The sequence below is a fragment of the Uranotaenia lowii genome, chromosome 3 (assembly GCF_029784155.1).
Source record: "Uranotaenia lowii strain MFRU-FL chromosome 3, ASM2978415v1, whole genome shotgun sequence".
In the NCBI taxonomy this organism is placed as follows: Eukaryota; Metazoa; Arthropoda; class Insecta; order Diptera; family Culicidae; genus Uranotaenia; species Uranotaenia lowii.
Window position 1 is genome coordinate 216,733,355 of NC_073693.1, and position 24,439 is coordinate 216,757,793.

The 24,439-nt window shown below is 34.1% G+C and overlaps 1 protein-coding gene across 3 annotated transcripts in view; it reads right to left on the bottom strand.

The window, feature by feature from the left end:
• The window catches only part of LOC129757933 (uncharacterized), a 209,106-nt gene that overhangs the window by 88,283 nt on the left and 96,384 nt on the right, over positions 1–24,439 (bottom strand). The gene's annotated exons all lie outside the window — the stretch shown is intronic.

Genomic DNA, 24,439 nt, shown 5'->3' on the forward strand with positions numbered 1-24,439 from the left:
GTGTTTTTCAAACAACCAACATTATAAATGTTCTATTTTTTTCCTATCAGAAAAATATTCAGAGTGACAAATCTACCAATGATGTTTGAATACCATCAAGAATCAGTTAGGCTTTTTTTCTTTGAAATAATCATCTTCAAAAAATCGATACATTTTTTTTGCTAGTTTTCAAAACGCCTGAAAATTCAAAATGGCTGCCAAAGAATTAACAAAAAGTTACTTGTCCGATTTTTTGTGTTTCTAGAAATGAAACACTCCTGGCAGGATCGCCAATTGTGGGTTCTGCAGGCGGACAATGTGAGATACTAAAATGCTATTGCAGCTTACCTGTCTCAACAGACTTCCGGCGGTCAACGGTCTCGACTTGGAACCTGCGCAATAGCACGACACTTGACTGCGTGGACCTGAGGGCGAAGCGCGACTGGCGTGGTGTTGGATTATGGCAAAGTGAGTGACGTATTTTATAGCAGAAAGTCAACCACCGAGGGGTCTTCGAATGGGATATGCGATTTATTTAGTATTCGCAATGTTACCAAGACTTATCACTAACGGAGGTTGTTAGTTCATACTCCACATATGGCATTCCGAAGATCATGAGGTTTTTAGAAACAGCTTCCCGGTTAAATCGGTCGAGGTTTACTTCTAATTTAAGGACCTGATTAGAAAGATTTGAATGCTTAGATTTGAGGTCAGTTACTTCTTTTTCAAGAGCATCGTTTCGGAGTTTTATGTCTTTGAAATCAGTCTGAATTTCATCGAATTTCGTGGACAAAAATTCCTGCGAAGCCTCTATCGCAGTAGTAACTGATCTCATATCTGTTTTGATTGAGGTCAATTCATGTGAAACCACATTATAAACGGTCGTTTCAATTTTAGTATGGATATTTTCGATAATAGTTTCATGATCTTTCCGTAAACTTATTATTTTGGCGTAAATACATGCACAGTTGGCATCGCAAAAGTATTGCTGCGCTTTCATTTTGCGAGCTGCACTGCCAATCAAATTTTTGCACCGAAGATGAACGCTCTTGAAACAATATGCACAAGTAAGTATTTTATCAAGATTATTTTCAGTATTATTACACTCTATACAGATAACTTCGTCATCACATTCCATGTTCGCCATCGCCATAATACAACGATTAAAAGCTAAAAGGAACTAACTCGTTTGATGAAACGCACTACTAAAGCTAGAAATTATTAAAATTAAGAAATAAGAGACTTATAAATTTATTTTTAATAAATGCACAACTAAAACTAGGATTATTTAAGAAAACAACACAATAAATATTAAAAAGGAAAGACTGTTATGAAAAGAGGAACAAAAATTTAATTAAAAAACCCTAAGCTATCTTAAATTATATGTATGTACGGAGATGAGAACTATTTAATTAAAAGCGTTATTTAAAAGGGTTCAATGTCAAAATCGCAACTCAAATTAAATTTTAAGGACAAAGACAAACCTAAATAATGTGTGTGTACGAAATTAAAGATAATGTAATTTAAAGCGCTTGAAATAAAATAAAAAAAAAAGATTACATAATATTAAACGCACAAAAAAAAATCTAATAAAAATCTAATTTTAAAACAAAAGAAAAATCATTGCTTTCCAAAAAGAACAATTTTCAAGTTTATGTTGCACTGTGTACGACTATCAAGAATACAAGTGACGAGTCACCATTAAAACCAGCACACGCTAGTTCCAACAATGTGTGCTACTGACGGAAGCAACAATACTTTCGTACCTACTCATGTGCGCTGGCTGCGTTTGCCTAATCTTCACCGCTAGCGATCGAGATTGACTAACAAGCTAGCAAGTGTAAGAAACACAACCCTTTGAAGTGCGCTAATAACAGAGACACACACTTTCGCACTACTTGCAAGTGCCCCGAGGTTGGCCAAATACTACACCGCTCAGCGACGAGATTTACTAACAGCTGAGCAAATGATAGAACCACAAGAAGTTGAACAGCGGCAGTTTTTTTTACTCAGATAGACCGACAAACGGTGGACGCATGCAGATACGGTTGAGATATATGCTTGGTCAACGATTTGTTGCTGTGCAATATACTCTTGAGAATGTTAGTTGTGAAAAGTAATAAGAAAGAAAGTTCACTTTACTCACCAACCTAGAGGAGTGACTTTCAATACACAGCTCACTACACGAATGCTTGGGGTATGTTTTTTTTTTACGTGTTACGGCACAAAGGAAAACTCAATTTTAACACATTTAGGACAATTTAAAGTAGAAAATCATAGTACGGTTTTGCACACTGAACACTAAATAACGCCACTTAAACTCATCACAGATTAAAAAATACGTATTTCTAGTAAATATTTCAATAAAACTGCGGGACAATAAAACAAGACGGTCGATCAAAAACCAGCGCTGCCAGAAGAGGAAGTTCTTGAACAAATCTCGCGTGAGCTTTCATTACGGCGTATGAAACAAAATGTAAACAAACAGTTTTATTATAAAAAAAAAAACAAAACTGATTTCTTTCCATTTAGAATATTTGTATCCTGGACAACATATGCTATATGTGAAACACAAATTTTGTTTTGTTAACTTTTTCAGCAGTTTTCTGTGAATTCTTAAGATGTTTCATACGACATTATGGAAGAATGGAGAGGTTACGAATAATCATATAAACATTTAAAGTATCACATGCTCTCCAAATGTGGTTCCATTTGCTAGATTTGTTCTCAAATTATGCAAAATATTGTAAAGGAGCCCCTTTCCCATTTCTATCTCCTCACTTGAAGGAGGGAGTGGTACCAAATATCAGAAACCTTTTCTGTTCTCAACCCTTCAATGCCAAATTTGGTTCAATTTGCTCGAATTGTTCTCGAGGTATGCGATAAGGGAGGCTCCCTAAAGTTCGAATATATCGCTTAAGGAACGAACTCATAAGTTCACATAGAGCTGTACAAAAGTTCTGTGGAACTTTTTTGCTGTTCAAAATGCCATTTCGAGGTCTATGAAACTTCATTCTCTATCAAGTTTAGCAAAAACTCAAAAAAAGCTTTATAGTATGTACTGTTTTGGATTATATTTAAACTTTTTGGGAACTTTAAAGTTGGTATGAAGAAAAACAATCTACTTGTTATGTACTTCTCATTTTTTCAACATCAAGTAGCTATCGAAAGGTTGCAAGTCTTTTTGTACAGCTCAATAGTTCGTAAAAAATCTCTGTTGTAAACTTGAAAGTTTTTAATTAGTTCCAACGGACGTTCAAAAGCAACTTCAGGATGTAGGAACTTTGAAGTAGATTTAAAGCATGGGTGGCCCAGCTTTGAGTGGCCCGCGACCAGTTTTTTTTTTTTTTTTTTTTTTTGAAATACCATGTGATAAAAGCTCGCCAGATTGCTCGGTTATATTCGGACATGCCATGCCTATTTTATGCCAAATTTGGGATAGGTCCGGGGCTAAATTTTGTTGAAAAATGCCCGGATTTTGCTTGGAGTTATTCACTTTATTTTCAAAATCTACAAAAATCTCAAATTAAGATGTAATAATTATAGATGTTTGCGTCGAAAAACGAAATTTTTTGAAAATGTTTTATCAAAATAATCTTGAACGGTTTTTGGAAGCATATAAAACGATTTGAAATATGGTGATGTGTGTCGATGAAAAGAAAAATGTTTCAATTATTTATTTTTCGATTTTTGTCAAAAAATCCTGGGTTTCGATCAAATTTTCCCGGATACTCCCCGGATTTTGGGTTGAAAATTTTGAATTCAAATACCAAGATATTGCCAGTTATTTAGATAAAACAGCCTGAATTGGTCCGGTCCGGATACATGCGGGAAAAATTCTGGTAACCTAATTCTATATCATGTGGATAAATAAAACTGAACCTAAAATAACAACATTCAAAACAAAGATCTGAGAAATCTCCTTGATCTGATATAATATAATTTAACAAAAATAGGTTATCGTCACAATATAAAGAAACAATTACTATTTTCAAATTTTCAAAATTTTATGGAATTTGACACATTATCTATTCGTTCCATCACATATTTTACAATATTTTCCGATTGTTTTTTTATGAGTAAATATCATTGCTATGAGTGCATTTAAATGGCCTTAGTTTTAATATTGAGAGGTTTGGAAAGTCTCAAAAAAATAGTAAGATCATATCAAACTATCGTTAAAAAATCGTACAAAAAAATCACCAAATCATATTAACATAATTATTAAAGCTATAGTTTTACTTCAACCACTCGTAACTTGAATTATATTTCATCAACTTCGTTTATCCATCAAAATTTAATAACTTTTGCAAATTAATGTTGTGCAATGTTTGTTTTTTTTTTTGCTTAACTTAAACAGAAAAAGGTATAATTATGAAAACTCAACCAAATTTAAATATCTTCGAATCGGCAACGTGCCCTTTCTTTATGTACATCAATAATGTAAAAATAAACAACATTTACAGTTGGGTAGTAGAAGTCAACTAGAACCGGTTTGGGTAATGACAAATCCCTCAGAAGGAAGACTTTTTTTTAAAGAAAATTTTTTGCTAAAAAAGGCCCAATGTTTATAAAACAATCAAATAAGAATTCGTATTCATGCTGTTTATGGAAGGCTTTCCCAATGCACTTGTCTAATCGAGAAAAAATAAAATTTGAAAGAAGTTCCCACTGGAAGCTAATAAATTATACATGTGGGTGCGAATGTTTTTTATATGCGCGCGAAAAAATGACATATTAAGATGAATCTATACTTAATGCGACCAAGGAATATTCACTTTACATAGCGTATTCAAAAGTTTTTTTTTTTGTTTTCTTGAAATATTCCAGAACAACTAGTTTTTTTGACCCGCCAACAAATCTCATTTCTGAAATTTGGCAAGCCTGTTGAAAATGTCGGCCACCCATGATTTGAAGGCTTAATTTTACTTGTTTAGTACTTCAACTCATGTTTGCATAAACAAATACGTCGTTACTTGGGAAACGACAATGTGAAGTACACATTTAGTTCCGGAAGAACTTTTTAACAGCTTAAAAATGAGAATGAAGTATAAATTATGAACTGGAAAGTCATTTTAAAGAAAACCAACACATCAAGTAAAATCGTTGCTATGTAGCTCGATTTTCAAGCAGTGAGCTCGGGTTCGAAGCCGTTCAGATACCACGTGGACAGAAAAATATGAATTTTTGAACCCCTCCTCCCCCTCCGTGGACACGCGTGGACATTTGACAAAACCCTACCCCCCCCTCCGGATGTCCACGTGCACAGATTTGAAGTTGTTTTTTTTTTCTTATTCTAATTTGACAGTTAGAAAACAATACTTTTTGCCTTTTCGTTATTGAAATGGCTGATGTTGAAAAAAAAAACGAATAAGCGTTTCCTGATATAAAATAATTTTAAAAATATTAAATCTCTAAATTAACATATTTATCACTTGCTCTCAGGTGGCTTCAAATTGTTTCAACTTCGCAATACTAAGATTTTGATTTAATCATCTAATTATTAATTTACCTTTAGAAAATATCATGGAAGTAAGCATGTCCACGTGGACATGACCAAAACCCCTACCCCCCTCCGTGGACATGCGTGGACGTTTCCAAAATTAAAAAAATTAATAGCTCAGTAAGTAAATTCTTGTATTAAAATTTTCCAACAGATTGCTTCCAAACCTCTCACATCCTAGAAAGGTTCATTGAATCTAAAATTATCAGAAAATTACAATACATATGAAATTAAATCAAAACAGATTGACATGACAACGCTCTGGTGTCGATCACTTTTTTAATTATTTATTAGTCAACGTGTCAATATAGAAATTTAATGATTGATTAGAATCATTTAACAATTTCGTCACTACTGATCGAAATTTTAAAATTTAGTATGTAACTTTTTTTTTCTTTAGTAATCATGTATTATATCAATAGTTGTTTCAACACAAAACACTTAATTAACATTTTAAACGAGAAAAACAAATTTTGTGCTTCATATTTTCTTAATTTTTCAATTTAACTTTTAGCTTTTAATTTTTGATTTCATTTCATTTTTCATATTTTTAAATTAATACCATAAAAGTTTCTAACTACTTTTCATGTTTCAATTGGTTTGTTATGAATTTTGAACAGCAAATAAGGTTCTATAATTTGATCAATAATCAGAAGAATATTTGAAAACCCGTTATTCAATTATATTTTGGGAGTTGTTATGGGAGTTATTATAATTGATAAATAACACAGAAATTCATACTGATAGTGCTTTAAAATTTGAAAACGATGTTTTATGAACGGATTTTTGAGAAAAATCAACCTAGAGAACCAACCAAATTTCAATTCAGTTCGTGATCCGGAAGGTTATTGGCTTAGAAGTTAAATTTGACGAAAAAAGTGGTTCTGATCTTTGACGTCGTTCTCCAAAAATGGCAAAAAAGGTAGCCCAATTTGCAATATTTTGTAGTCCAGAAATGTGGGAATCTATCCAAAGTAAAATTACAGTAGAGTTATGAGGAGTTTTTTTTTTAAATCTCTAGTTGAAGTTATCAAATTCGAAATATTTATCGGTTTTTGCAACTAGATTCCATATAAAAAATTTCAACTTTACTCCAAAACACAATTTTTTTTAGATTAGGTGTAAAATATGCCTAACAAAATTATAAAAAAAATGAATAAATTGATTATCGGCGATTTCAGTCACGAAAAAATCTTAAAACGATTTTTATTTCTTCATCCGACGTTTCGGCATTTATTATGCCTTTTTCAAGGAGTCTATTAATATAACAAAATTAATGATGTGTTTAAAAAGGTATTACAATAAATGGTTTACTTACTGAAATTTCTCGTTTTAATTGTCCAAAAAGTTTTTTGAATCTGCTAAACTGTTTAATCGGGAAATGTAAATCCAGTTGTCTGTGGTGGATTTAAATGTCATGTCATTTTTGTTATACACCACAGACAACTGGACTTACATTTCCCGATTAAACCGTTTAGCAGATTCAAAAAACTTTTTGGACAATTAAAACGAGAAATTTCAGTAAGTAAACCATTTATTGTAACACCTTTTTAAACACATCATTAATTTTGTTATATTAATAGACTCCTTGAAAAAGGCATAATAAATGCCGAAACGTCGGATGAAGAAATAAAAATCGTTTTAAGATTTTTTCGTGACTGAAATCGCCGAAAATCAATTTATTCATTACCCAACCAGTCGATAAAAATTTTACTAAAAATATAAAAATAATTGCAAAGCAAAATATATTCGCGAATTGAATACCTATTCGTTTTTCATTGTAAGTAAATCTTTGCGAAATTTTCAAAAAATATTCAAACTTTTCTTAAAACTTTTTGAAAACTTCTAAACGGGTAAACTTATGACTATCATTTTCATGGTTTCATGTAGCCTGAAAATGCCGGAACACGATGAAATATTTTGATAGATAATTTTGAGCGCTTTAAAAATCGACTTTCTGCCAGCTTCTCTGGGTTTTGGACCATTGTGCGTAGGCTCGAGTAGGATGGAAGATAACACAAGTCGACCAGAACGTCTCTTAATCACCGAATCTCGGTTATTGCCTGTAGGAAAAGGCAGCGTAACCTCAAAACCCCTGCGATACGGTGCAGGATCCTGGACAAACCCCTTGGAGTTAATGCAGGGAGGAGAGATTGAAGAGCATACGGATTATCAACGAATCTCTACGTACCTTTGAAGGCGGCATGCTGGTGACCGAATTTATACCCATCTTGGATCCAAGAGGACATTAAATAATACAGCAATAACAACGCGCCCAACGTGAGGAAATGCGCTTCGATGACAAACTGGCAGCAACTGTGAAACAACTCTGAGAGAAGAAAGTTTCAAAGTACCTAACTAACTACTGATCTTTTAAAAAAATCATCCAAGATGTTGCGTAAAGTTCCAATCGTGTGCCCAACAAAAGCGAGTCTAGGATAAACTGCAAGGGGAGAGCAGAAGTTCACAGACCCTGTCCTCGTTGCATTACGAGGAGAGGTTGGACTTGGAGTTGTTTGGGAACATTTCGTCTTAGAACGACGAGTATGACCTTCCACCTTCCCAGAAATTCCGCCGTAACATTAGAAATTCCAGAAAAGGCATAACCTTTGTTACATTTTTAATTTCTTCAATGATATGTGCACAACATACAAAAAGTAAGTATAATTTATCATATCGATGAGGTTCCTCGTCTCCTAATTATCCATTGGTAATTATGATAACTGCAATTACGGAATTGTGGATAGAATAAAATAAACTTATTGATAGCTATAAATTCAGCTTTGTATCTTCCAATCATGTATCAAACAAGGCCATCATAGTGAATGAGCTTTACCCGTGCCTCCATGAATATATAATGAAAACAAAACACGTGTAGGTATTTTTCTGATCAGTATCAAATATAGATAGGAAAAAATTGAAATGTCAATCACGACCTTCGGTTTTTTTTTAAATTCAAGGATCATTTCGAAAACATCGTTGCATGTTTAACTAATATACTTCTGGATTTAATCCAATTAAAATATCTTAGTTCATTAGCTTTCCGAAACATGCATCCATATATCACCAGAAAATTTGTTTCTATGTTCCATCATAAAGTCGTTTACAAACATTGAGTAGGAAGCTGTTCTAAGATGTGTTCAACTATTTATCCAAGACACAAATTGAGTTAAATCGTAAATTACCAATAAGCTCAGCCATTTGGTTTAATGTGAAAACATGAAAGCCATTCGCTCGAATGTTTGCTCCCCGATAGTTCAGTCTGTTTGACCGTACAGCTTACATATTTCCTAAGTCCTAAACTAGCAGCCGGCCCAAACACGTTGAAAATGGGGCTCACATTAAGATTGAGGCCATCACGGCAAACCCCACGTGTACCAGCCAAACGACTCGGATGAAATTCAACCCCAATAATACGATTACAGTTCACTCAGCCGAAGAAGAGACACCCTTTTCTGTACGGGGGAGATATAGCCGTTAAAACAATATCCACCACATGGCTCCCTTTCCCCGAGCCATCTTTCCTCTAGTCCGGAAGCAAGCCAGGGGCTTTGACACCGAACGCGCAACCGAGTGACCCAAAAGTGGTAAACAGCTCTGAAGCTGAAGCTCGATTCCATCCAACGAATGACGGCGTCGTTGTCGTCTTCGCTTTATTTACTTTTTACTCGAACCCAATCACGTGTACCGCCATGAACAAATTTCGTTAAATCCGGCCTAGAGCTTAGACCGAAGGGGATTCGAGTGGGAAGTGAGAGAGGTTTGAAGAGAATCCGACAGAAGTGCGCGTTCCGATTCCTTTTTTTCCTTCACTACTCCCAGGCTTTCTCGGGTTTTTCACTTGATTAGGTCATCCTTTATGCTGATAGTTTCGTATTATTTGTTTGTTGTTTTGCCAAAAAATACAATCAATTCATCAGAGACACGACAACGAAACAATCTTGAGTCTATAAATACCACGAGGTTATATTTTTAGTGGCTGTCTCGATGTTTTAATTAGAGCCTAAATGTATTCAGTCTGCAACAAAAAAACGCCGGCAAAACCATACCGCGAAGTTTTGGTGGAAGCATTTTTATCGCTTCAAATGTAATTTATTATGTGTAACGTTGAATTGCTGAACATTGCACACTAGCGGCAACAATAATTTTGAACGTTTAAGTTGCCTCAAAATTTGTTTTATTTTTATTTTATGCGTGTCTATAAACAGTTACAAACAAGTGTCCCGAGCTTCATTGAATCCAAAATTCAAGTTTGAACAGTAGCGAAATTTCTGAGCCTCGGAATTATTGGCGGAGTCAACATAGTGAAGCTCCTATCCATAAACGAGTGGCAACGTTTGGCCCGGCTGATGAATGTTGTGGGATGAGTTCGTTCGAAAAAGAATTTCAAAAGGCTTTGAACAAGTTGATTGATGTTAAGTAGTTTTAAGTGTGGTGATGATTTTGACACCTAGGAGGAAGTTGTTTTTTTTTTATTCCCGGGATCTTGTTATCGAAAAATTCAACAACAACACTTGGGAATTCCCGACCAGGATTAGAGATGTTCAATCTTTTTAAGAGATTAAAAATTATAATCACAAGCATTGAGCTTTGAACAGTTCAATGCGTTACACGTGATTTTTATTTTACTCAACGTTATCCAAACATATAGATTATGGCATTAATGAATGTATGAGAAAAATGTCAAGATTGAATTTAAAAAAAAACCAATCAAATACATTTTGTAGATTGGGGCAAAAGAAACTGAACTGTGCAAAATTTTAGCTTAATGTGACTTGATTTAGGAGTGCCTCAAAATGTCAAAATTATGGTTTTTACCCTCAAAAATCACCAAAGACTAACGAATTCACAAAAATCGAAATATTAATTTAGATGCCAAATGACTAAGAAATATGCACGAAACGTCGATATCCGGTGTTAGTGGGAACCAAAGGAAATCTGTGTAGGGTAAATGTACCCGACATTGGCCCCTAAGGCATGGTTGATTATGTTTCCCATGATTGTAGCCTTCCTGTAATGTGAACCTTAGAATGTCCTTCGACAAATACGATTGCTTACTAGCCTGAAATGCAGTAAAAATATGACCTAGCTTTAAAACTGTAGATAAATTTATACAAATCCGATGGACGAGTTTGGGAACCCTGCTGACGAGGTTGATTTTTTTTAAGTGACAGAATTTATGAAATTTCATTCGAAAAAGGGACTGAAAATCGATAGTGTTGTGCTGAATCTTGGTGTTAGGCATTTTTAAAACTAGACAAAGTAAAGTGTCATCATAAATGTTTGAAAATAGTGTTTTTCTTAAAAATTACGGAGGCGATGGTTCTGGCGCTACGCCCTCCGGATCCAATGAGGAGTTTTTCAACAGAAGGAATATCTAGTTGAGCCGGCGAGCGATGATCAAAAGGGATTGTTAAGATAAGTAATTTATTTTGTATTGCCGTGTTGTGTGGTTTAGAAGTTCATAATAATTATAAAAGATTAATTTCATCAGGTAAATTAAAAATTTAAAATACTGACAACAGAAATTTTGCATACCTTAGGAGGCAGGAAATATTTCATCCAAGAAATATTTCATAGCACATTATAAAATTTATTTGCAAGCTTGAACGCAAGTAGTACAAAGAAAAAGCTTGTGCTACGCAATTATTTTGCAGCCTTATAGGCGTTTATAAGAAGTAGGCCATTTTCGAATAGTTGAAACATAGCGTCATCAGAATACCAGGTAGTCCGAAAGGCAAAGTTTCTTAGAAGAGTTTCTGTGTTAAAAATAATATTTGAAGAAATCAATAATATCGAACTGATAATTTAAAAAAAACTTCACTTTGATAAATGTTTTTTAAATTCTGTAAACTAATTGATTAAACTCGGTTTAAAATAATCTTGTTTGGCAATAGGTATCACAAATAATTTTTAAATAATTTTTCTAGCTTATAGTAGCTAAAAACCTTAAATATGACCAATTTCAAATAAATTGAAAATTTTAGAAGTGTTTATAGCTGACACTAGAAGAAGTGGACGAATGGTTGTTTTGATTTGTGAACATCGAGACATCAACTTTAAGGTAATCACTACAAATTCATTAAACAAAACTTGTCTATTAAAAAAAAGGGAACATCGTACTACAGTTTTCTATTCAAAATTTAACCAAGTCAATTTATTCCGTCGAATATGGTTAGTTTAATTCGTCGTACATCATTTGTTATATTTTTTATGTCATTCTTTTAATACACACTATTTAGCAATTTTCAAAGATATGAGAAAACAGCATGTGAATTTAGAGTGCTTTTTTTTTGTATAGTTAACGCTTCGATTGCCGCGAATAACGTGCGTTCGTGAAAAGCATAACGCTCAACAGCTTTGCCGAATCTTGATTGTTTTTAATTATTTTTTCCTCTTTTAGGAATTTACCCCATTAAGGTCTTTCTTCCTTAATTTAATTAAATATTTTATTTCAGCTGAGCACCAGAAAACAATTGTCCTAGAATCGTGTAATGCTCTGTTGTTATTCATATTATTCCAGAAACTATCCATATTTATGAAATCATTCAAAAATTTCATTATAAAAAAAAATCTAGTTTTGTCTTATTATCTTACTGTGGTTATTATGCTTTCAGTTTTCTCTTCAATACTTTTTTTGACAATGCTCATGATTAACTTAGTAAAAAATTAACTATTTCAAGTCATTCGGTAGTATTGTTTTGCTTGTATTTTTTTTTTTTCCTTTAAATTGCCCGCCACACTCCCCCACACCAAAAAACTCAATTGAGTCCCCTGGTAATGGACGCTACAGTTCCCAGCATGTCGACAGCATACAAATAACAAAACGCGAACAAAACTCTACTCATGCTGGGAACCAAATTTTTTTTTAAGCTATATGCGAAGGAATGGACGAGAAAAAATATCTAAATTTACGTTAACGTGTGAATCTCAGTGGAAATATATCCTTTTAAGAGATCCACAGAATACGACAAAAATTTACAAAAATAAAATTAGGTTAAAAGATATGAAGAAAAAATTAAAACTAAGGCTGTCTTAAAACTAAATTTAAAAAAAAAACTGAACTAAAATAAAATATTTAAAGGTAAACAAAAAAAAACTAAAATTACTATGACTGATACGATGGTTGGTGGTTAACGAACATGAATTCCTTTGAGATATTGTATCAAATTTGTTTTAAAGGCGGATCGACTGTTGATGATTTTGATTCGATTGGGTAAACTATTATATTTGGTAGGCCCAATGAAGGAGATTCTTCGTTGACCTAGTGTAGTCGATGATCTACTATGCTGGAGATGACTTGATTGTCGGGTATTATGGGTTCGGACTCCTGGGTTTTGTATATATTTAAAATTGTTTTATGAGAAAAGTCATCTAGTGAAATCAAACTGACAAATTTTTATAGGTATAAGTTGGATGATGAAAAATGGTGTTTTTAGTCAAAATTTTGACTAAATAATGTTCCTGTAAAGGCAGCCTCGTTATTCGGACGTTCTCGGTCCCAGAATTGTCCGATTAACGAGCGAGTACCGTATTCATTCAATACTCTCATCCAAAACATAACATGTATTTTAACAATATATTCATTCCAGCTCGTCCAGAAACATATAATAATAATTGTCCTTTCACCAACAATATTATTTTGTTTATAATAAAACAAAAACCAAATATCAAATTATCAACTAAACACACGCCCATTTTTTTATTTTTAAGTGACCATTCTCCCTTAGATGCACGGTAGGCGATTTGATCGAATGTGAATGGAGGCCAGTGATAACGTTCAGTACTTATTTTTCAGATTTTAATCATATTTTTCGTTTCAGCTTCTTCTGATCAATTCTGCTAATTTTAACAATCCTATTCCATGCATATTGAAATTTTGCACTTTCCAGTTTCATTTACTTCTCATTTAATAGTTCCAGTTTAAATGCGCACATCGTTTATAATGTAATAGCTTTGATCTGTTTAATTCATTCCCAGTATTACCATAATCATTATTATAATCATTATTTATCATTACCATTATTATTTACTATTCTTATGATCGATAACTTTATTATATTTATATTGTACTTCATATAATTATTGTCAATAACGTTTTAGTTTTCAGAGAATATTATATGCCATTAACCTAAATTCCAAATTTCTGCTGATCTTGTCCCCTTTACGGTCATCACAATAAACATAATATTTTTAAATATAAATTTAGGTACTATTAAAACAATCTGTTGCATTTATATCACGTTATATTTTACATACAAAACAACAACTTGCATGAATTATTTAATAACGGCTTTGGTCCATTTATTTCTCTTACTGTTTAATAATTAAATAAAATCGTATTTGTTGGAATTCTTCAACATTAAAAGAACTATTGGATGTATCAAACCGTCATATAAAAAAATCTTCATTTTAGACAATATTAACTAAATTTAACACTCTCGGGCATGATGGATTATTCCTTGATTTTGATTTCCTTGTTAGTATTTTTAGGGACCTGAGTTGAGTTACACTTATAAAATATTTATTTTAAAATTATTTTTTTATATAATAAATATTTCAAATTGTCAGCATCAATAGCAAGTAAGCAGAGTGAGGATTTAGAATTTACACACGTTGAACTAAATGTTTTGTTAATAACTATCTATCTTTTAGGTTACCGGTCGGCATCTTTGATAAATTTTAATACCATTTATCTTGGTTTTGTTTAATTTAATTAATTATCATGTTTACTTATAGCATCATGAAATTCGCAATAACGACTGATTTTTCATAAATTCTATAGGTTGATGTTCTTCATTCCGGAAATGGTATTATAGTTTTTTAATTATGTTTTTTAATCATCTAGCTCATTGCAATTTTTTTTATCCAAGGTGGAAACATAAATAACATACGATCGTAGATGCAGTAAATACATACATATAGTTTTTTTTTATATTTAATTATATTTTATCATACTATATCGTATTTTATTGTATTGTATAAGATCATATTGCCTTATATTTTATTACACTATATAATTTTATATTACATACTTAATTTTACATATATTATATTGTTTTATAACATATTATATATTATTATATTTTATTCATATTATATTATATTCAAACAACAAGGGCAGGGGCATCAGGGTATTCTCGTTTTACAAAAAGAGCGGGTTACCGTGTATGCTAGTACCGTTTCGAACACTGGACATTCCTCAATTTATGTCAAGGAAATTTGGCATGGTTGAGGAAAAGAAAGTATTTGATTACTTTTTGTAAAATAAGGACGCACTCTTTTTTTCGGAAGCCTTGGCGGCGGGATTATAATTTGCATGCTATCTTGGTTAGTCAACAACATGGTTATAGCTTCTCGAGACTTTTCCCCTTATCACCCTGGATACCGTTAGTGCCTCTGCTTACGATTCCATTCCCTTACAAGTCTCATTGAGTGGTTATGACTGTGTTGCGTGGTAACTAAGATGGACGTGTGGGTTATTTTTTTTGCCACAACCGCGGCGCTGCCGTAAACCCAAGGTGGATACAATACATACATACATACATACATAAATTGATACAAATCCGATCCAACTATTGATTGGAATGCTCCAAATTGTGGCCCTTTCTGAGTTCCTTAAATTGGCCGTCCCTAGAAAAAACAACTTGCCGCTAATACTACAACGGTGAAAATATCCGAAAGAAAGCACAACAACTTTTAGAACTGATTTGCATTCAGAATTATAATCTATATCTATATAGGGGAGATGAGGGCATAACGAGCACCCGAGGCATAATGAGAACTACGCTTTTCTACGAAAGTGCGTATTTTCTTAAATAAATTTTCATGAGGATTTGTTTCGTATTTCCTATAGTATTAATTTTTCACAAAAAAAGGAATCTCCTTATCATCTTTACAGAGATATTTAAAAAAAACTAGCTTGGTTCTCAAGTTACGAAAATATTATAATTTTTGAGCACCACGAAATAAGCTCTTATGATCTTAAAATAACCTTGATCTATAATGTACGCACTGCAACATGATGTACACATTGTTTCTCAATTTTTACCATCAAAAAATTTTTGATTTTTCACTTTTATCAATTTTAAAACACGTTTTTACTTAAATTTGTCGACTAGGGGCATATAGAGCACCATATTATCGAGGCATAATGAGCATTTTCTGCCGTAGAATCTAGCAGCGAATTAAAATTGATTTATAGCGCCACACCTTGACTAGTTTTCATCCGACAATTTAGCCTATTGGTAAGGTGTGACGGAGAGGTAATCAAAAGACTAGAGTTAGATTTCTGTTCGAGGTGATTTTTTTCCATTCACAATTCATGATCGATTTTTTTATTGTTACATTATACGGCTAGTAGCATCATCCTCCGAACAAAGCACTTAATGTATGAGCGTGCGTGAATTGTTTGTATACTACACACAGATCTAGATTATTTTGTTATCGCTTTGTTTGATGAATCTACGACTCACCTGACTTCATCGAATTGAATTCGCTGCTAGATTCCCCGGCAAAAACGCACATCTTGCTCTGATTAATGGTGCTCATACTGCCTCAGGGGGGTTCTCATTATGCCTCCACAGTGGCTGGTTTTCAGCTTTTGGCAAAATTTTTTAAAATGCATTTTTTAACGTTTTCATCTAGTTTTTCACGTTTCAGCCCGTTAGGGAATAGGCTTTTCAAGTGTCTGAACACGAAACAATAATGTAACCTCCATATTATAGCTATTTTCTATGGTTAAATAACCGTTTTCCTTAAGGTGGCCATTATGCCCCCATCTCCCCTATATAAAAATGAATTTCATGCTGTCTGTCTGTCTGTCTGTCTGTCTGTTCCCTATAGACTCGGAAACCACTTAACCGATTTGCGTGAAACTTGGCAGGTGGGGGTATTGGAGGCCGGGGAAGGTTTCTATTATAGTTTGAGACCCCTCCCTCTCTCAATAAGGGAGGGAGGGGCCTCCCAAACATAAGACAATATTTTGCATAACTCGAGCACCCATCAAGCAAATGGTATCAAAATTGGCATGGGATGGTATATGGGTACGAAGAATATTCCTATGAATATTAGGTACCCCTCCCTCCTCTCAGTGGGGTGATAGGAAGGGGAGAGGGGGGCTACCTTACAATTTTTCATATAACACGAAAACTAATCAAGATATTGGAACCAAATTTGGCACGGGAAGGTATTGGGATACGAAAAATATTTCAATGATTATATGAGATCCCTCCCCTTTTTTTGTAGAAAGGGGGAGGGGCCTGTTTCATATTATTTTACATAACTCGAAAACTAATAAAGCAATTGGAACAAAATTTGGCATGGGAGTGTATTTGGATACGAAAAATATTTCAATGATTATTTGAGACCCATCCTTCTTTCCAGTAGGGAGAAATAAACAAGGGAGGGGCCTCTTTTATAATTTTTTACACAACTCAAAAACTAATTAAGCAAATGAAACCAAATTTGGCATGGGTGGGTATTTGGGAACGTTACATGTTCTAATGATTGTTTGAGAACCCTTGCTTCTTTCAGTGGGAAGAAAAGAAAGAGGGAGGGGAGTTTCATACAATTTTTACATCATAACTCAAAAACTACAACAGCAAATGGAACCAAATTTGGCATGGAACGATATTTGGGTACGAAAAATACTTCTATGAATATTTGGTATCCCTCACTCCTTCAAAGAGGTGGATGAAAAGGAGGAGGAAAGGTCTCCCTTACAATTTTCAGTATAACTGGAGAGTTGATCGAGCAAATTGTACCATAATTTGCATAAGAGGGTAATTGGATTCGAAAAATGTTTCTATCATAAATTGAAGCCCCACTTTTTTTTCAGCGGAAAGATATTAAGAGGGAAAGGGGAGCTTCCATATAATTTTTTTTGCATAACTCGAGAGTTAATCTAGAAAATGAAACCAAATTTGGCATCAAAAAGTTTTTGAGTACGAAAAATACTTTTTCTATGTGAAACAATTCCTTTCTTGCAGAACGATAATAGAGTTGGGAATAAAGGAAGGAAGAGGAGGCTTACATTTAACTTTTTTTTTACAAAATCCGAGAAACGGACAAAACTTAACATGGAAAATCTTTTTGGTATGATTCTTTGATCTATGATCTATTATCTGAAGCACCATTCTTTTTTCAGTGACTAGGTACATAGGAGGAGGGAGGTGAGCCCAAGACAATAGTGTTAGCATAAGTTCTCAATTTATGCCAACGAAGCCAACACATGAAACAAATATGGCAAACAAACAAATATCTTTCTACGATTGTTAAAGATCCTTACGCTTTATAGTGCAGATATGGGAAGAAAGGAGGAGGGTCTATATAATTTTTGTTGAAAAGCTTAAAAACTTATCCACCAATGGAACTATATTTGATATAAGAGAATTTTTGTGAACGAAAAAATTAGGTATGATTATTAAAAATCACGACCTCCATTCGGCAGGGGGTGAAGTTAAGGACAGGGGAGGGGCTCTCTTATCAGTTTTTCAGCATAAATCCAGAAAATATCAAGAAAAAGCAACTATATTTTATAAGGTAGATTGTTTGCGTACGATTAATTTGAGACCGTCCAGACAGCTTCAAATTATCAGATCTTTAACACAAATTTATAGAGCAAGATTTAGAATATTCGTTTAAGTTATCTTTGTGTTGCAATTCTTAACTCCAGCTGCAGCTCTCATTTTATAGGGGTTGCTTATAAATTATGTTATAATTTGATTTAAAGTAATGCCAATAAAACAATAAAAATTTGAATAATTTTTTAATATATCATTTGATTTTGAAAGGTGTAGCAAAGCACACCGGGTCAGCTAGTCTATATATATAAAAATGAATTTCTGTCTGTCTGTCTGTCTGTCTGTCTGTTCCCTATAGACTCGAAAACTACTTAACCGATTTGCGTGAAACTTGGCAGGTGGGGGTATTGGAGGCCGGGTAGGTTCCAATTATGGTTTGAGACCCCTCCCTCTCTCAGTAAGGGAGGGAGGGGCCTCCCAAACAAAAGACAATTTTTTGCATAACTCGAGCACTCATCAAGCAAATGGTATCAAAATTGGCATGGGGTGGTATTTGAGTACGAAAAATATTCCTATGAATATTAGGTACCCCTCCCTCCTCTCAGTGGGGTGATAGGAAGGGGAGAGGGGGGCTACCTTACAATTTTTCATATAACTCGAAAACTAATCAAGATATTGGAACCAAATTTGGCACGGGAAGGTATTGGGATACGAAAAATATTTCAATGATTATATGAGACCCCTCCCCCTTTTTTGTAGAAAGTGGGAGGGGCCTCTCTCATATTTTTTTTACATAACTCAAAAACTAATAAAGCAAATGGAACCAAATTTGGCATGGGAGGGTATTTGAATATGAAAAATATTTCTATGATTATTTGAGACCCATCCCTCTTTCCAGTAGGGAGAAATAAACAAGGGAGGGGCCTCTTTTATAATTTTTTACCCAACTCAAAAACTAATTAAGCAAATGGAACCAAATTTGGCATGGGCGGGTATTTAGGAACGTTACATGTTCTAATGATTGTTTGAGAACCCTTATTTCTTCCAGTGGGGAGAAAGGAAAGAGGGAGGGGAGTTTCATACAATTTTTACATCATAACTAAAAAACTACAACAGCAAATGGAACCAAATTTGGCATGGAACCACATTTGGGTACGAGATGTGCTTCTATGAATATTTGGTATCCCTCACTCCTTCAAAGAGGTGGATGAAAAGGGGGAGGAAATGTCTCCCTTACAATTTTTAGTGTAACTGGAAAGTTGATCTAGCAAATTTAACCATATTTGGCACATGAGGGTATTTGGATTCGAGAAATGTTTCTGTCATAAATTGAAGCCCCACCTTTTTTTCAGCGGAAAGATATTGAAAGGGAAAGGGGAGCTTCCATGTAATTTTTTTTTGCATAACTCGAGAATTTATCGAGCAAATGAAACCAAATTTGGTTTCAAAAGGTTTTTGAGTACGAAAAATACTTTTTCTATGTGAAACAATTCCTTTCTTGCAGTAAGATGATAGAATTGGGAATATAGGAAGGGAAGAGGAGGCTTACATTTAACTCTTTTTTTACGAAATTCGAGAAATGGACAAAACTTAACATGAAAAATCATTTTGGTATGATTCTATGATTATCTGACACACCATCCTCCTTTCAGTGAGTAGGTACATAGGAGGAGGGAGGTGAGCCCAATACAATTGTGTTAGCATATGTTCTCAATTTATGCTAACGAAACCAACAAATGGAAACAAATATGTCATGGAAAGGTACTTGGTTACGAGATATCTTTCTACGATTGTTATAGATCCTTACGCTTTACAGTGTAGAGAGGGGAAAAAAGGAGGAGGGTCCATATAAATTTTTGTTGTAAAGCTTAAAAACTTATCATCCAATGGTACTATATTTGATATAAAAGAATTTTTTGGAACTCAAAAAATAGGTATGATTTTTAAAGATCGCGACCTCCATTCAGCAGGGGGTGAAGGTAAGGACAGGGGAGGGGCTCTCTTATCAGTTTTTCAGCATAAATCCAGAACATATCAAGAAAAAACAACCATATTTTATAAGTTAGATGGTTTGCGATTAATTTGAGACCGTCTAGACAGCTTCAAATTATCAGATCTTTAACACAAATTTATAGAGCGAGATTTTGAATATTCGTTTAAGTTATCTTTGTGTTGAAATTCGAAACTCCAGCTGCAGCTCTCATTTTATAGCGATTGCTTATAAATTATGTTATAATTTGATTTAAAGTAATGCCAATAAAACAATAAAAATTTGAATAATTTCTGAAAATATCATTTGATTTTGAAAGGTGTAGCAAAGCACACCGGGTCAGCTAGTATATATATATAAATGAATTTCTGTCTGTCTGTCTGTTCCTTATAGACTCGGAAACTACTGAACCGATTTGAGTGAAACTTGCCAGGGTGGAGTATTGGAGGCAGGGGAAGGTTCCTGTTATGGTCTGAGACCCCTCCCTCTCACATGAAAGGGGGGAGGGGTCTCCCGAATAAAAGACAAGTTTTTGCATAACTCGAAAAGCAATCAAGCAAATGATATCAAATTTGGCATGGGGTGGTATTTGGGAACAAGGAATATTTCCATGAATGTAAGGTACCCCTCCCTCCTCTCAGTGGGGTGATATAAAGAGGGGAGGGGGCCTACTTTACAATTTTTCAAATGACGGGAGAAATAATCAAGCTAATGGAACCAAATTTGGCATGGAAGGGGAATGGAATACGAGAAACTAGCATCATCGCGGTTTCATCATCTCTTAAAACTTTCAAAACATTTATAAAATTCAATTGGGCGAAACTTCCTGTTGATGCATTTTCGTTGGAACGTGAAGTTACGCCTATTCAAAATGGGGTTAATTTTTTCTATTCGTGTAGCTAAATTAACTGAGTTGGCCGTAGGCCGTAATAGTTTCGTGTAGGACCAAAAGGCGAAACTTGCAAACGTATCTGGAATTGAAAACTTAAAAAAGCAAACCTCGAAAATATCTGAAATTTAGTAAAAAAAAAGTAAAAGATCTTGATTACCAACGAACAATAAGTGAATATTATGCACATTTTTTGATTTTCTAGAACAAAAAATGGTCGATTTTTAAAATAGGATTTGATAAGGTGTTCCGAAATTTAAAAAAAAGCGTTTTTCTCCCTTATTAAATGTTGCGCTAGAATTTTGAAAAGGCGAATGGGCCAATTTTAAACAAATGGAGATTTCAATTGAGTGAAAAAGTACGCTCGGAGACCTACATTTTGATTGCACAAAATTATCTGAAGCATATTTGGTTTACGAGAAATAAAAAAAAACTATAAAATATTTTTGCTGGGACTTTAAACGTTTTTCTCTCTAAATAGTGATGTTGGCGCATTCGCCTTATTCAAAATTCTATACCGATATCCCAGCAAACATGAAATCGTATCAGAAATGACAACTTAAGTCGTTTACAATGTTGTTGCGAATCGCGATTCTAACTGCATAGTGGAATAATCGTATAAAATGTCGTCTGAAGTCTGTTTAAATCGGATATGATAGAAAGTCCGCCATGTTTGTAAATTTTGAAATGATTTCTGCTCCACGGACTTCAAGTGGGAAAATCATCGCATGTTCTCTCTGCAACCAGCAATGCTACCAAATGGCTGAAAATCAGTTGGGAATTGAGTGATATTGGCCAATGAGAGAACTGGAAAATATTATCGCTGGCAACGATTTGAAGGCTATGAGAGCCGAACCTTCGCTCTCTTGCATTCCTCCAATAGGTACGAGCAAGGTGTCGGATAACGCCCAATTGGTGTAATTCTCGTCGCTTCAGAATAAAATTTATGCATGTTTATTGCCTCAACTTTGGTAGGTAAATGCTGTTTTTTTTTTCAACTTTCGTACTATCTTTCTAAAGTGAGTGAAATAAGAATAGTATCTCTATGTGTTTTGCCTGTTAAAATATGAATGATTGTAAATCACCAAAATTATCTTCTATAATTTGTTTTGAAGTGTTTAACGGATAAATCAAGCATAAGTTTACATTTTATGGTCTTTGCAATCTTGTTTTTGTTGAAATACATAAGTGGTACTATTCTTATTTCGCACCCTTTTTTCACATTTTTGGTCCTCAACGCCAATTGCAACGTCATAAAAAAGTAAACTTATGCTTGATTTATCCGTTATACACTTCAAAACAAATTGTAGAAGAAAATTTTGGTGATTTTCAATTATTCATATTTTAAAAGGCAAAACACATAGAGGTACTATTCTTATTTCGCTCACTGTATAATGTATATGGAACGTATATCAAAACAACTTGAGGATACAGCCATAAAAATGTTTGCTGGGATGATTGGAACAGCACTACTGGCATAAAGACTCGAGCTCCCGTGCAAAATGAGGCATGCACAAGAAACAAGAAACTCATTTTATAGGATTTTCATCCTATTGGATATTTCATCCCAGAAACAAAAGAATTAAAAACAAAAGTTTTCGGGAAGCGAGAATCTAACGCACAACACCATTTTTATATCGTCCTGCCTATTCGACCACTTATTTAGTGTATTACCTGAGCCGGATGGAGTACGAGGGATAATTGTCATAGTCTTTCTGCCAAGGCCGATCACCAAAAAAACGCACAATGCTGGTTTTTTGGCGTTTGGACGGATGTTTGCCAGTATTATCTTATGATTGGAAAGGGAATTGGAAACGAGAAACTGTTTTCTGCTTTCCTACTGCCTGCTTACATACACACGCTCAACTACTAACAGCCGGGCAGCTTGGCAGGTGGTTTGAATGAAACAAGCAAATGTTTTTTTTCTCTGTTTCCTCTGTTAATGCCGTCGGTCTCAAATCGAATTGTCGCCGCTGGCACATCTTATGCCAATGGCGTTGAAATAATGAGAGCTCATCATTGGAGTAAAGGTTGAATTTTAGTTGTAGTTATTTTAAGAGCACAAGTCAAACGTTTTACAGTCTTTAACAAAGTTGTTAATTAAATTGAGATCTTTAATATCGAACAATTAAACGAGCATCGGTGACAATCCAAAAATGTCAAATTATGTCAAATTTCCAATCCTTTTTTCGAAATTTATCTGGTGTGACTTAAAGAATTTTGACGGTTCATTGATTGAAAAATATGTCCACTTTTTACATTTTTTGTAGTCACGATCTTAAAAAATAAAAAAATCTTATGAGCAGCGTATAGCTTCTAACTTCAGCTTTTTTGGACACTAAGTTTTTTTTTTACGCATTCCGTAGCTGATCTACAGTTATTCTCCGAAGTAATTTTTTCAAGCTTTGAATAACGGAAAACTGAAGTGTTGTATGTGAATAATGTCTGGAAAACATAATTGAGTTACATTACGAGGTTTTCAAAACTATAATCTTTTTAAAATCGGTTGAGAAGCAAGAAATATATATGTAGTGGTTTTTGCCACTAGTGCCAAATTGACACACTGGCCCAGTCTTTCTAATGACCACTACGTTTTTGGCATGTGCGATCGTATTGTTTACGTGATTTAGGAGCAATCGAACAATTTTACACAGATGTTCACAACTTAAGAAAGAATCACAGGAATCATTTCGAAACCTTTCTATAAGTTTCAAAATGTTCATGAAGAAGATATTTAGGGGTTGTACCACCAGGGTTCGTGCTGGTAGAGGCCTGTAACTTATTCAAAATAAGTGCAGTAGCGGCTAATGAATGTTATAAGATCTCAGCATCGGTTACCTTAACTGTCCCCTCACACGCTGTCAAAACTTTTAACGATAATGTGCTAACACACCGCCACGCATGGGTCTATTTCATAAGATGAAGGACCTATTTAAGCTAAAGCACCGTCGAGGGATATGTCTGAACTCATGAACAAAACGATTATTTCTTTTTCTTGAAACGCCTTTAAAAAGTAATGCAGCTTGTTTGTTGAACTTAACTTCAGCAGCATAAATGCTGCAGGAAAAAATTCATTTTTGAAGTTACTCAATATTTTTACTCTTCAAACTGCAGCCATAGCCAAAATTGGTAATTGTAGCTGAACCAAATTGATAGATTGCATTTATCGATTTTTTTATCAAATCTTATCAATGAATTAGTTGATGTAAACTTGTACTCCAAGGTTTCCAATTTAAGGAATCACTACTGATAACATGAAACTAGGCTTGCCTTAATACTGCTGGGTCAGTAGTACTGGCAAGGGGTAATATTGATGAAAACATTCGAACGCTAGTCACTTTTTTGAGCATAATACTCAGATGATTATTATTATGGTAAACAGGCTTCAAATTGGAATCCCACTTATGTATGAACAACGAACCAAAATCCTCGAATGAAGACACCTTTTCTGCTTTCCAATGGCTGGTATTTCTCTGCAGTCGATTCGGTCGGTGTCAGTGCCCCTTCGTAGGCAAAAAATATACAAACGCTTCGGTTTGTTGTGTGAAAATCAC